This window comes from Oculina patagonica, chromosome 8 (genome assembly GCF_052425735.1).
Source record: "Oculina patagonica isolate OP01 chromosome 8, crgOcupat, whole genome shotgun sequence".
In the NCBI taxonomy this organism is placed as follows: domain Eukaryota; kingdom Metazoa; phylum Cnidaria; class Anthozoa; order Scleractinia; family Oculinidae; genus Oculina; species Oculina patagonica.
Genome location: NC_135765.1, coordinates 381,945 through 392,917, shown reverse-complemented (window position 1 = coordinate 392,917; position 10,973 = coordinate 381,945).

Sequence of the window (10,973 nt, the reverse complement as noted above, 5' to 3'; positions counted from 1 at the left end):
TTCGGGTATTATAACCGTGTTGTTGGTTCATGGTGGATCTGAAAACACCGAAATGTTCGGGGATGCTACCTTTCATTGCATCTTGCACAACACAACACCGATGACCGAACCGCCTCGCATTTAAAGACACCCACCGCAACGACGTTAGGGCCTCTGCTGATGACATTTTAGACTTAACGATCTTCTTCGCAAAACGATTTTGAAAAGATTGTAATTGTGTCATCTGTGTTGCAAGTCCAGGCTGGTCACCCAAGACAATATCTGCGTAATCTAGGTGTGGTAGGACAAGGCCATTAAAATATGCCATGAGACTTTTTTGATCCAGCATATGATAGATTCGATTAAAGACTGACAGGCGATGTCCTAATTTTTGTAAGAGGCTATTGACGTGCATCTTCCATTTCCATTTCTCATCCAATAATACGCCTAGATACTTAAAAGATGAAACAAGATTTATTTGCCCTTCATCAGTAGAAAACTGGAAGTCGTTAAACAGAGACAACATTGGCTGCGGTCACATCTAGACTACTAACTAAAGTTAAGACGGCGTTAACTATAGTTAGCTATTTCGGTAATGTGACCGCTCTCTGTTCACCCTAACTATAGTTTGAAAATTTAAGCCTCGCTGATCCAAAAAAATACACACTAACTATAGTTATACCCAAGCAAGGTTCATGGGTTAGTCTTAAGTTTACAAACGAAAAACCAATCAGAATGCGACAATTCTTTACGCACGTGCGAGATGGACATAAATATGCAAAACAAAGCGTAAAGGGAAGGAAAAAAAGAAAAACAACATGCCAAAAAATTACATATCACCAATGTTAGCAAAAATAAAGCTTGAATTCTTCGGTTCTAGCATCCTTACTTCATTTTATTTTCTTCAACGCCGAGATGCCATGCAAAAATAGAAAAAATAGAGGAACAACTAGACACAGATCAACAGCAAGGGCTGTCATGAACTAATTTAAATTTGACTTTTTTCAAAAGCTAATCAGAACTAACTATAGTTAACTGCATTGGTGTGACCGCTTAGACGACCGAAAGCACTAACTATAGTTAGGTATGACGTCACGTAACTTGAGACTTAGGGCCTGTTTATATGGAGGAGAGCTGTCTCTGGTAGGAGGGTTACCCTACATACCGAGCCACCCCGGGCGAGAGAGCTTTTCATACGTTTCTTTATAAATAGCTGCAACCCGTTTATATGAGAAATTGCAAAGTTGACTCCGGGGGCAGGGTGACCCTGGGTGGAGGGTCACTCGCTTTGAAGGGAGGGTGACCCTGGGGAGCGAGCCAACTTTTTTCCATATAAACAGTTTGGTTATTTTTGCCTCGCCTACCAGGGACAAGTTGACACATACGGAGCATGCGCAAACGCTAAAATCAGCAAAAACAAAAGTGCAGATAAATTGAAATCGAAGTCGGCGGTAAATTAGTCTAAAAAATGGTCTTGGTCGACGATTCAGCGTTCCTGATTTTAGAAAAAGCAGCCATAATAGATGTTTCAAAACAACTCTCGCCCGTCTTTTGAACCGAGAGGGCCAAGTTTTGGCTCGGTCAACAGGGACAACTTTCTCATCTAAACTCTCGGCAAAAGATGGCTCGGGGGAGAGGGTAACCCTCCTACCAGGGACAACTCTCCTTCATATAAACAGGCCCTAACTATAGTTAAACTTTAGTTACGTCGTAGATGTGACCGCAGCCATTGTCTTGCTACCCGAAAGCATCAATTTAGACATAGTTTCGTGTCAGTTTTCGTGTTAATTAGTTTCCTTTGTTTAGTAGTCTTTTTTGGTACATGTTTATTTGCATATGGTCCGTGTTCGTTTCGCACGTATTTTTTTGGTTGTTTTGAGTTTTAAGTTTACAGTTCGTCTTTGACCGTCTTGTAAAATTTTTGGATTCGTCACATTCGTCTTGTAAGTTTCCTCGTTTATTTCGCTTTGTCGTTTTCCTGCATTCTTCATGTCATGATCAGTTGCTGTTAAAGCCTGGCCAAACGGAAACGCAAGTAGACGCAAGTTTGCAACTTGCGTTTACTTGCGTCTCCGTTTGGCCAGGACTTGCGTGCACTTGCGTTGACTTGCGTTCACTTTGGTCGAGATCAAATTTGCACGCAAGTCAACGCAAGTTTTTCACCGTTTGGCCACCCAACGCAAGTCAAGGCAAGTTTTGCTGCTTACTTCAAATACTGAATTGTAGCGCGCGCAGTAGCATTTAAATGGCTTTTTTGACAACTTGCGTGCACTTGCGAGTCCGTTTGGCCACCCAACGCAAGTTTGTACGCAAGTTGAACTTGCGACTACTTGCGTTACCGTTTGGCCAGGGCTTTAGTTATTTTCTGCTCATTTCTGTATTTATAATTGACATATTTTCAGCTCTTAAATTGAGTGATGGCAAGATTTGGATGCGTGTTCCAGAAGACTAGCAGTACTCCGGCGGTCGAAACGTCCTAATCAAAAACCTCAACTACCACATGACCAACAAAAAGCGGTTTCAAAACGATATCAAAGTGGAAACTGCGCGGCTCTTTCAAAGGTAAAGACTTATGTTTTGATGGTAAGTGTGAATTAATTTTATTCAGTGGGGGGAACTGAACCCATGGACTTGAGGTGTTAAGTTCTTTTTTTAAATATTTGAGCAGATGCACCATACTATGTGGCTAAACCTAAAGAATTTTGGTATGACATGTTTTGTTTTGGTACAACAAGCTTACAGAACATCTTGGTTCCACGGGTACCATAAATACGTAGAAATATCATTTGAATACATCTGGTTTGGTAGAAATAGGGGAAAAATGGTGTAAAGAGATTTTCATGCAAACGTGTTATATGTAGAAGAGGTTTTAAGGTCGCGGGGGACACCTTAGGCTCATCATTATGCATTTATTTAAAGCGTATGCACGAAGTACAACGACTGACATCGACAACTTACGAGATATTCACGACTGGATAAAAATATGGGCGCGTGAGCGTGATTTGCAAAAAATCCCTGTTCAGGCTTTGATATTTTAACCAATTTAAAACAACACTTAGGGTTATGCGTTTATATAGATTATAAGAAGTCTATGAGCTTATTTTCATTCAAATTTGAATATTCCTGCAACTCAGAGTAATCACAATAATATTCGGCGCGGCATAAACAATCGTGTCCTTCATAAAAACGCATTGTTCTCATCATAAAAGCGTGGAATATAATTACCATAATTACATCTCTCCTTTGCAAAATGGTCGCGTTTTGGTCGGGACGTCTTCGGAAATCTCAAAGTTTGGACTTTTCCGACAATTTTGTGGCAGAGAATACAGCGCGGATACAGAACTTCATGACTCGCCACTGCAGATATGTAAACAATGAATACTGAAGTGTGTCATAACAGAAGCGGAATTTTAAAAGAGCGCTTTTAGAAAGAGGTAGAAGGCATTAAATTCAAATTTGCGCACTTAAACCATCATAACTTCCTGGCAAACTTTAAATTAAAAAATCCGCTTCTGTTATGACACTCTAGAGGTATTGACTGATTAGTTTTTGACAAGATCACAGTGTGCTGTCTCTTACTCGTTCCGCAAACTCTGCCACAAAATCATGTTCTTCCCAATTTGGCACTAACGAGGCTATAACATCGCTCACAAGTGCATTCTACCAAATAAAAGATAACATTCATAATCTTTCATTATTTTTTTATTTCTCTGTAAAATTTGAGCTTAATCACACCCATAATGGCTGAGAAATAAACGTTTTAAAAGATGCAGGTCAAGCAAAATTTTGCTTCATGAATTTATTCATGCTGTATGTATTCCCCGCGACCTTAACTTGCATTTATTTGTTCCAGTGTGGTACCCCCAAGAGAGTATTTTTCGTAAAACGCATTTTAGTCTCTGGGGAGGGCATAAGCATTAACATGAACTTGCTTATTTATTTTTCTGGAAATTAAACTGCATAAATAATTCGAGAAAACGAAATTTTTGTGTTGGAGTTGGCATTAAAAGAGTAAACCGCGAACTGATCAGAGTCAAATTAGGCCAGATTATTGCTCAAGGACTGGCGTTTTGTGGATGAGGAGCAGCTCCGTCAAAAGCGAAACGAGGACGTATATATTTTTTTTGGCAAAAGCCGAGTTTACAGTCTTAGATGGTATAAGCAGGCCAAAAATTGGAACTTCTCTGAGAGGGGGGTGAATACGGGTACGCAAGTCTGCCAACCCGCGCTATTTTTTTGGCCAAATCCGTCAACCCGCCACTATTTTCGTTCAAATCCGAATCTGCATTACTTGACAACTTTGAGTGGTACAGTTTCACTGCGACGGACGGTAGATGCTGATTTTTATGCCGATTTTTAAAGACGTTTCGTTTTATTGCTTGTTAGCACTTTTGTGATCCGAACTTGGTTTTCTATCCACGATCAGAGCTTCCTGACATGAAGAGTCCGAAATCCGCCCAAAAACTCTTAGATAATAATAGCCAAAAATAAGCAAATAAACAAAGCCTTATTTTATCTGCCAGAATTCATAAAAATTCTATAAAGCGGTCGATACAACGTTCAAACAGTTTTTGAAATGTAAGTTTATCTTTCAAGAGTAGTTGTGACGATCAGTCAGTTGTTTATAGACATTGCATCGATGCGTACAATGCCTAAGTCGGCAAAAATGCGGGAGTTCAGATCCCTTTCTGCACCATTTGTTACAATCATTATCCATCTGGGTAGAGAGAAGTACTCTAAGGGTGTCTTTTCTAAGAACACAAAACAAGGACTCAGGTCAGTGCTCGGATCTGGGAAACTCGACCTGGAGTCAAGCGAAGTAGCCTTAAGGCCATCGCCTCTCAGCTTAGACTTAAAATTCCTTTATATCGTGTAGATGTGGCTATAAATATAGGATAATATTAAAAATATACGAGATAATGCCTGAAGTTTTAGTACTAGTCTCAAATTCAGCCTCTAAAAGTGTTGGAATTTCATTTCACTTTCAGCGGGACATAAACTGTTCGATATTGCCTCGTGAGATTATTTACCTGTGTTTGGCCTTCTGTTTTAGTTCTTTCTTGGAATTTCTGAGCTCTGACCAGGGCGAAACACCTGCTAACAAATAGCTGCCTTGAACACGGAACCTCATTTTAACCGCTGCAAATAAATTTAAATTTTAAACAGTTTTTTTGTTAAAGAGGAAAGGTCATGGTTTCATTGGTGGGCTAGTGGTTTCATTGCATACGTGTGAATTAACATTATTCATACCGTGTGGGGGGTGGGAATGACATCTTCACTCCCATCCCCCCACACGGTTTAAAAAAGTTAATTCACACGTAAAAATGAAACCACCAGCTAGCCTGTGTACAGCCGTCCCCCTCCCCCAGGCTACAACAAGCACATGTGAACTAACTTTATTTATATCATTCAACGGATCGGAGTGAAATCTGCGCGCGGACTGAAGGCGTTAATATATTTTTTGAATTTTTAGGCAAATGCTATCTACTTTGTGACTTTGTCTTAAATTAATATATTATTTACCTGAAATGCATTTGATATTACATGTAAATGTTCACAAACCTGGCTTTCTCCATGGATACCGTTATAGTATGTTGCAGATACATTTTGAAAAATTTATTATAATTTTAATTATTAATTTATTAATTTTTAGACTGGTGATGATGCCTCACTGAAAGGACACGATTTTTGAGGCTCCGTTGAAGGTTGAGCTAAATAGCTCATAAAACGCTGAAACCGCTTGAATTGTGTTCCGAATAACATCTATGTTCACTAATCTCTAGTAAGCTATGGGAAAGACGCCAAAGAAGAGCCCAAAGAAACGAAGCGACAACGCAAAACGTGCCAGGCCAAGCTCGACCGAAGAAGAACAATATGGCGGCAACGAAGACGTGTTGTACCTTGAGCTTTTTGACTTAATTAGAACATTGCAGGCCAAGGATGAAACCAAAGAAGAACAATTAAAAGAGCTCCAAGAACAACTCGACCGGGCTCGTGATGAGATTAAATCGCTAAAATCCAAAGTAGAGGAATTAAAGGAATCGCTCGAATTCACGCAGAAGCAGCAAGATGAGGCGAATGACAAAATAGAGAGATGTGAATACGACCAGGACAGACAAGAAGATGAATTAATCAGGCAAAGCATTTACAGTAGGCGCTGGAACCTTATTTTTCACGGTATTCCGGAAACAGATGATGAAAGCTGCTCAGACCTAATTAAACACACCATGGTATCCAAGCTTAAGATGGATCAGAGGAAAGTAAAGGCGACTATGTTTTGTGGAGCACACCGCCTCGGGAGGAGAAAGAGAGCAAGTAACAACAACAAACCGAGGCCGATTATAGTCAGGTTCACATGCCGCGCTGACAGAGATTCCACATGGCGTCAACGCCATAACCTTAAAGGGTCTTCAACCAGAATGGCGGAGGACTTACCGCAAAATGTTCGCGAGATCAGGAGAGACGTCCTCGTGCCGGCCCTTAAAAATGCCAGAAAATGCGAGGGAACCAAGGCGACAATAATCGGCGATCGCTTACTAGTGAACGGTAAGCGATATTCTTTCGACAAGATTCCAAGGAAATGGCAAAATGTCTCTCAAGCTCCCGATGATGAAATGCACAACACAACTCATGATGAAGAACCTGAGCAAGCTCAAGCAAGCCAAGCAAATGACTAATAGGTAGAGCAAAATAGTTTTAATTCATAATTTTGTTTTCTTGTGGAATATTACAAGCTTAGATAAAATTTCAAGTTTTAATTGAAGCCACTAACTCAAAATTGTGATCTCTGACAACAGCACTTGATATAGCTGATGCATATGCTAGCCAGTCAAAAACGCCAAACCTCGTTATCGCGGTGCGTTTTAAGGCCAATATTTGAGCCTCTTTTAGGTTACCTGTGTGTATTTTTGTTATATGTTTTTGGTAATTTTCCGTATGTTGTTTCGTTTGGTTTGCCCAAAATGCTATCAATCTCAATATTATTCTTGGTATGTTTACATTACACTACAAATTATGCTAGTTTTGTATATCGCACGTCTAATGAAGCTTTCAAAGTCTCAGCCAATCGCATTCTCCTGAGCGTTACATTTTTGTTTTTCACGTACATAAATAATGAATCTGCACGAGAGTATAAATGTTAAGTGCGAATCGTTAAATGTGAGAGGTCTTAATAAGTCGATAAAACGACGCTCCATCTTCCGATGGGTGCACAATCAAAATAACCATTTCACATTCTTGCAGGAAACGTATAGTTCCAAAGAATGTGCCAACATATGGGAAGCTGAATGGGGCGGGAGAATTTTCTTTAGCCATGGCTCAACTCACAGCAAAGGTGTCATGACACTTATAAACCCGAAATTAGACTTCAAATTAGAAAAAATGATTTCCGACAAAAACGGTAGATACATCATTTTAGACGTAATCGTTGACGAAACCCATTTAATACTTGTGAATATTTACGCCCCAAACGATCTTAATCAACAACTCGTTTTTTTTAAAGACCTGCATGATCGTCTACAGGAATTTGCACAGGAGAACATTATAATAGCCGGGGATTTTAATTGCGCTTTGGCTGACAAAGACAAGAAAGGTGGAAACCCAGTGTCAAAGAAAACTCCGGTAATTAAGGAAATTGAACGAATCATGCATGTCTACAACTTAACTGATATCTGGCGCAACTTAAACCCAAGTACGGAATGTTTTACTTGGAGAAACAAAGCGCTTAAAATCCAATGCCGACTTGACTACTTTCTCATTTCTAACGATCTCAACAGCCTAGTAACATCCTGTACAATCTTGAACTCTCCAGAAACCGATCACTCTGCAATCACACTACATCTCAAATCAGAGGATCTAAAGCAAGATAGAGGCCCGGGCTTCTGGAAATTTAATAACTCATTACTACAAGACTCCGAGTACGTTACCATTCTTCAAGAAAATATAAAAGATTATAAAGAAAAATACTCTGCTATTGAAGATTTAGGGCTAAAATGGGACCTAATTAAAATGGAAATTCGGGGTTTTACAATTAAATATTCCAAGATGAAAGCAAAGAAACGCGAAAATGAAGAAATGGCGCTAAAAAAGAAAGCAGAAAAGCTGTTGTTAGAATCCGGAAAGAATCCGAAGGACAAACGAATACTAAATGAGCTTTACGCGACTAATTTACGTCTACAGAACATAATGCATCACAAGACAAAAGGCGCTATTCTCAGGAGTAAAGCACGATGGCATGAACATGGTGAACGTAACACCAGATATTTCTTTAACCTTGAAAAGCGAAACCACTGTAGGAAAACGGTGACAAAATTGAAACTTGGTGAAAATAAGTACACAAAAAATCAGTTTGAGATTTTACAAGAAGAGAAACGTTTTTACGAATCACTTTACAAATCCCAAAATATAGACAACAGCATCTTCCTCGCTTCCACGTTTTTCAATCCCGAGAACGTATCACCATTATCGCAAGAAGAAAAAGAAACGTGTGAAGGCCTCCTCTCAGAAAACGAGTGTTTCAACGCTATTAAAGAGTTTAAGAATAATAAATCTCCTGGCACTGATGGATTTACAGCGGAGTTTTATAAGTTCTTCTGGCCAGAACTAAAAACCGAAATGACTTCTAGCTTCAATTACGCTTTCCAGAATGGATCACTGTCAATAAGTCAGCGACGTGGAATTATCTCTCTCATTCCTAAAAAAAATAAAGATAAAACGCTCCTAGAAAATCTTAGACCAATTTCACTCCTCAACGTGGATTATAAAATTTTGACTAAAGCAATTGCGAAGAGACTAGAAAAAGTACTACCTAGCATTATCAACCCTGACCAAACCGGATACGTCAAGGGTCGTTACATCGGTGAAAATATAAGGCTAATTCAAGACCTCATGTTTTACACAAAAATGTTGGATAAACCGGGCGTCGCAATATTTTTGGATTTCCGAAAAGCTTTTGATACAATTGAATGGAATTACATCAACGCTGCTTTAAAACTTTTCAATTTTGGACCGGACCTATTAAATTGGTTCACCGTATTATATAATCAAGTGTCCAGTTGTGTCCTAAACAACGGTCATGCATCTGAATTCTTCCTCCTGCAACGAGGAGTAAGACAAGGTTGTCCGTTATCTGGTCTTTTATTCGTAATCGGAATTGAATTATTTGCCAGAGCGTTAAAAAATGACCCCACAATCAACGGCATCGAAGTAGAACAAAAAGAAATCAAAGTTACGCAATACGCTGATGATACCACAGTCTTCGTGCGTGACCGTGAGTCGGTAACGCAGCTTCTAAAACTCTTAGAAGAATTCAAAGTGAATTGTGGACTGGAAATTAATACCACCAAAACAGAGGCGTTATGGCTAGGTTCCTGGCGAAACAACAAGGAAACTCCTTATAATTTCAAATGGCCGAGGGAGCCTGTGCACGCCCTCGGTGTGCACTTCTCTTACGACGAACAACAGGCGAATAAGTTAAACTTCGAAGAAAAGGCCCGCAATTTAGAAACAATACTTAATGCCTGGAGAAGAAGAAGCCTTACTTTGATCGGTAGAATAAAAATCGTGAAAACCCTGGGAGTAGCTAAACTTATATACGGTACATCCGTTTTATCCATTCCAGAGCATTTTGCAGGGAGAGTCAACAAGCTTATCTTTAACTTCATATGGGAAGGTAAAACCGCAAAAATTAAAAAGAGGACGATCATTGCTGAAAAGAATCATGGTGGATTAAAGATGTTAGACTTCGAAATAATGGAGAAAGCTCTGAAAATCGCTTGGATTAAAAGAATACATGAACAAAGCGATGCTTCCTGGAAAACAATTCCCGAACAAGCAACAAGTCATTATGGTGGTCTTTTGTTTTTAACAAAGTGTCGTTACGACACTAAGCTACTCGACCTACGAAAACTCCCTGCATTCTACCATTCCGTACTAAAGTATTGGCAAGAATATAAGCATTTATCCTCCTTTGAGGAAAAGAACCCGGAAAATGAGATCATTTGGAACAACTCTAGCATCCTGGTTGACCAAAAGCCGATTTTTTATAGCGCCTGGTTTAAAAAGGAAATTATACATGTCAAGGACCTGTTAAACGAAAATCGAGATTTCCTCTCTCTAGCTGACTTTAAACAAAAATTCAAGGTCAACAATCCATTCACTATGTACTACGGTCTCATCAGAGCTATCCCGATCAGTTGGAAAATGTCAATTCGAAATTCATCTCGCAGTACCCAGAGCCCCCCTTCTGAAACAACACACTCAACAACAGTCATCTCCACTCGAGGGGCGTATAATGCTATTCTTGCTAGACGTTCCGCTGCACCAACAAATGAAACTAAAATCTTGAAATACGGGTTTAATACAGAAAATATTCATAACATTTATTTACTCCCTTTCCGGGTTACCACAGAGGCAAAGCTAATTGCTTTCCAGTTCAAAATAATACATAATATTCTGCCTACTCGCGTCAGCCTACTCCGTGCTGGCCTAGTAGACGACGACATTTGCCCTATTTGCAATTCCGAGAGGCAATCACTTGTTCATATGTTGTATAGTTGCAGGGAATCGTCAATCTTTTGGGAACAGTTTACTCAATGGTGGAGCGAAAAATTTCTCGAAAAAATAACTTTATCAGAAAGTACGATTTTATTTGGGTGGCACCAAAACACTAGCAAAGAGCGAGAGCTCAACTACATTCTTCTTATTGCAAAATACCATATTTTTGCAACTTGTATCTGCGAGGACAGGCTGAGCTTTGATCGCTTTCTTTTAAGACTGAAATCGAAATTAGAAGTTTTACGTAAAGTAGCCATAGCAAACAAAACGCTTCATAAATACAATGCTACTTGGGCACCTATACTGTAGGTCATTTTTTTTCTCCCTTCTTCTGTTTTACTTTACATTTTTTATTTCTTGTTAATGTCAATCCTTAATTTATTTAACTGTGTTGTAGTTTATCTGTAGTGTATTATAAGTTTTCATGTATAATACGGCTT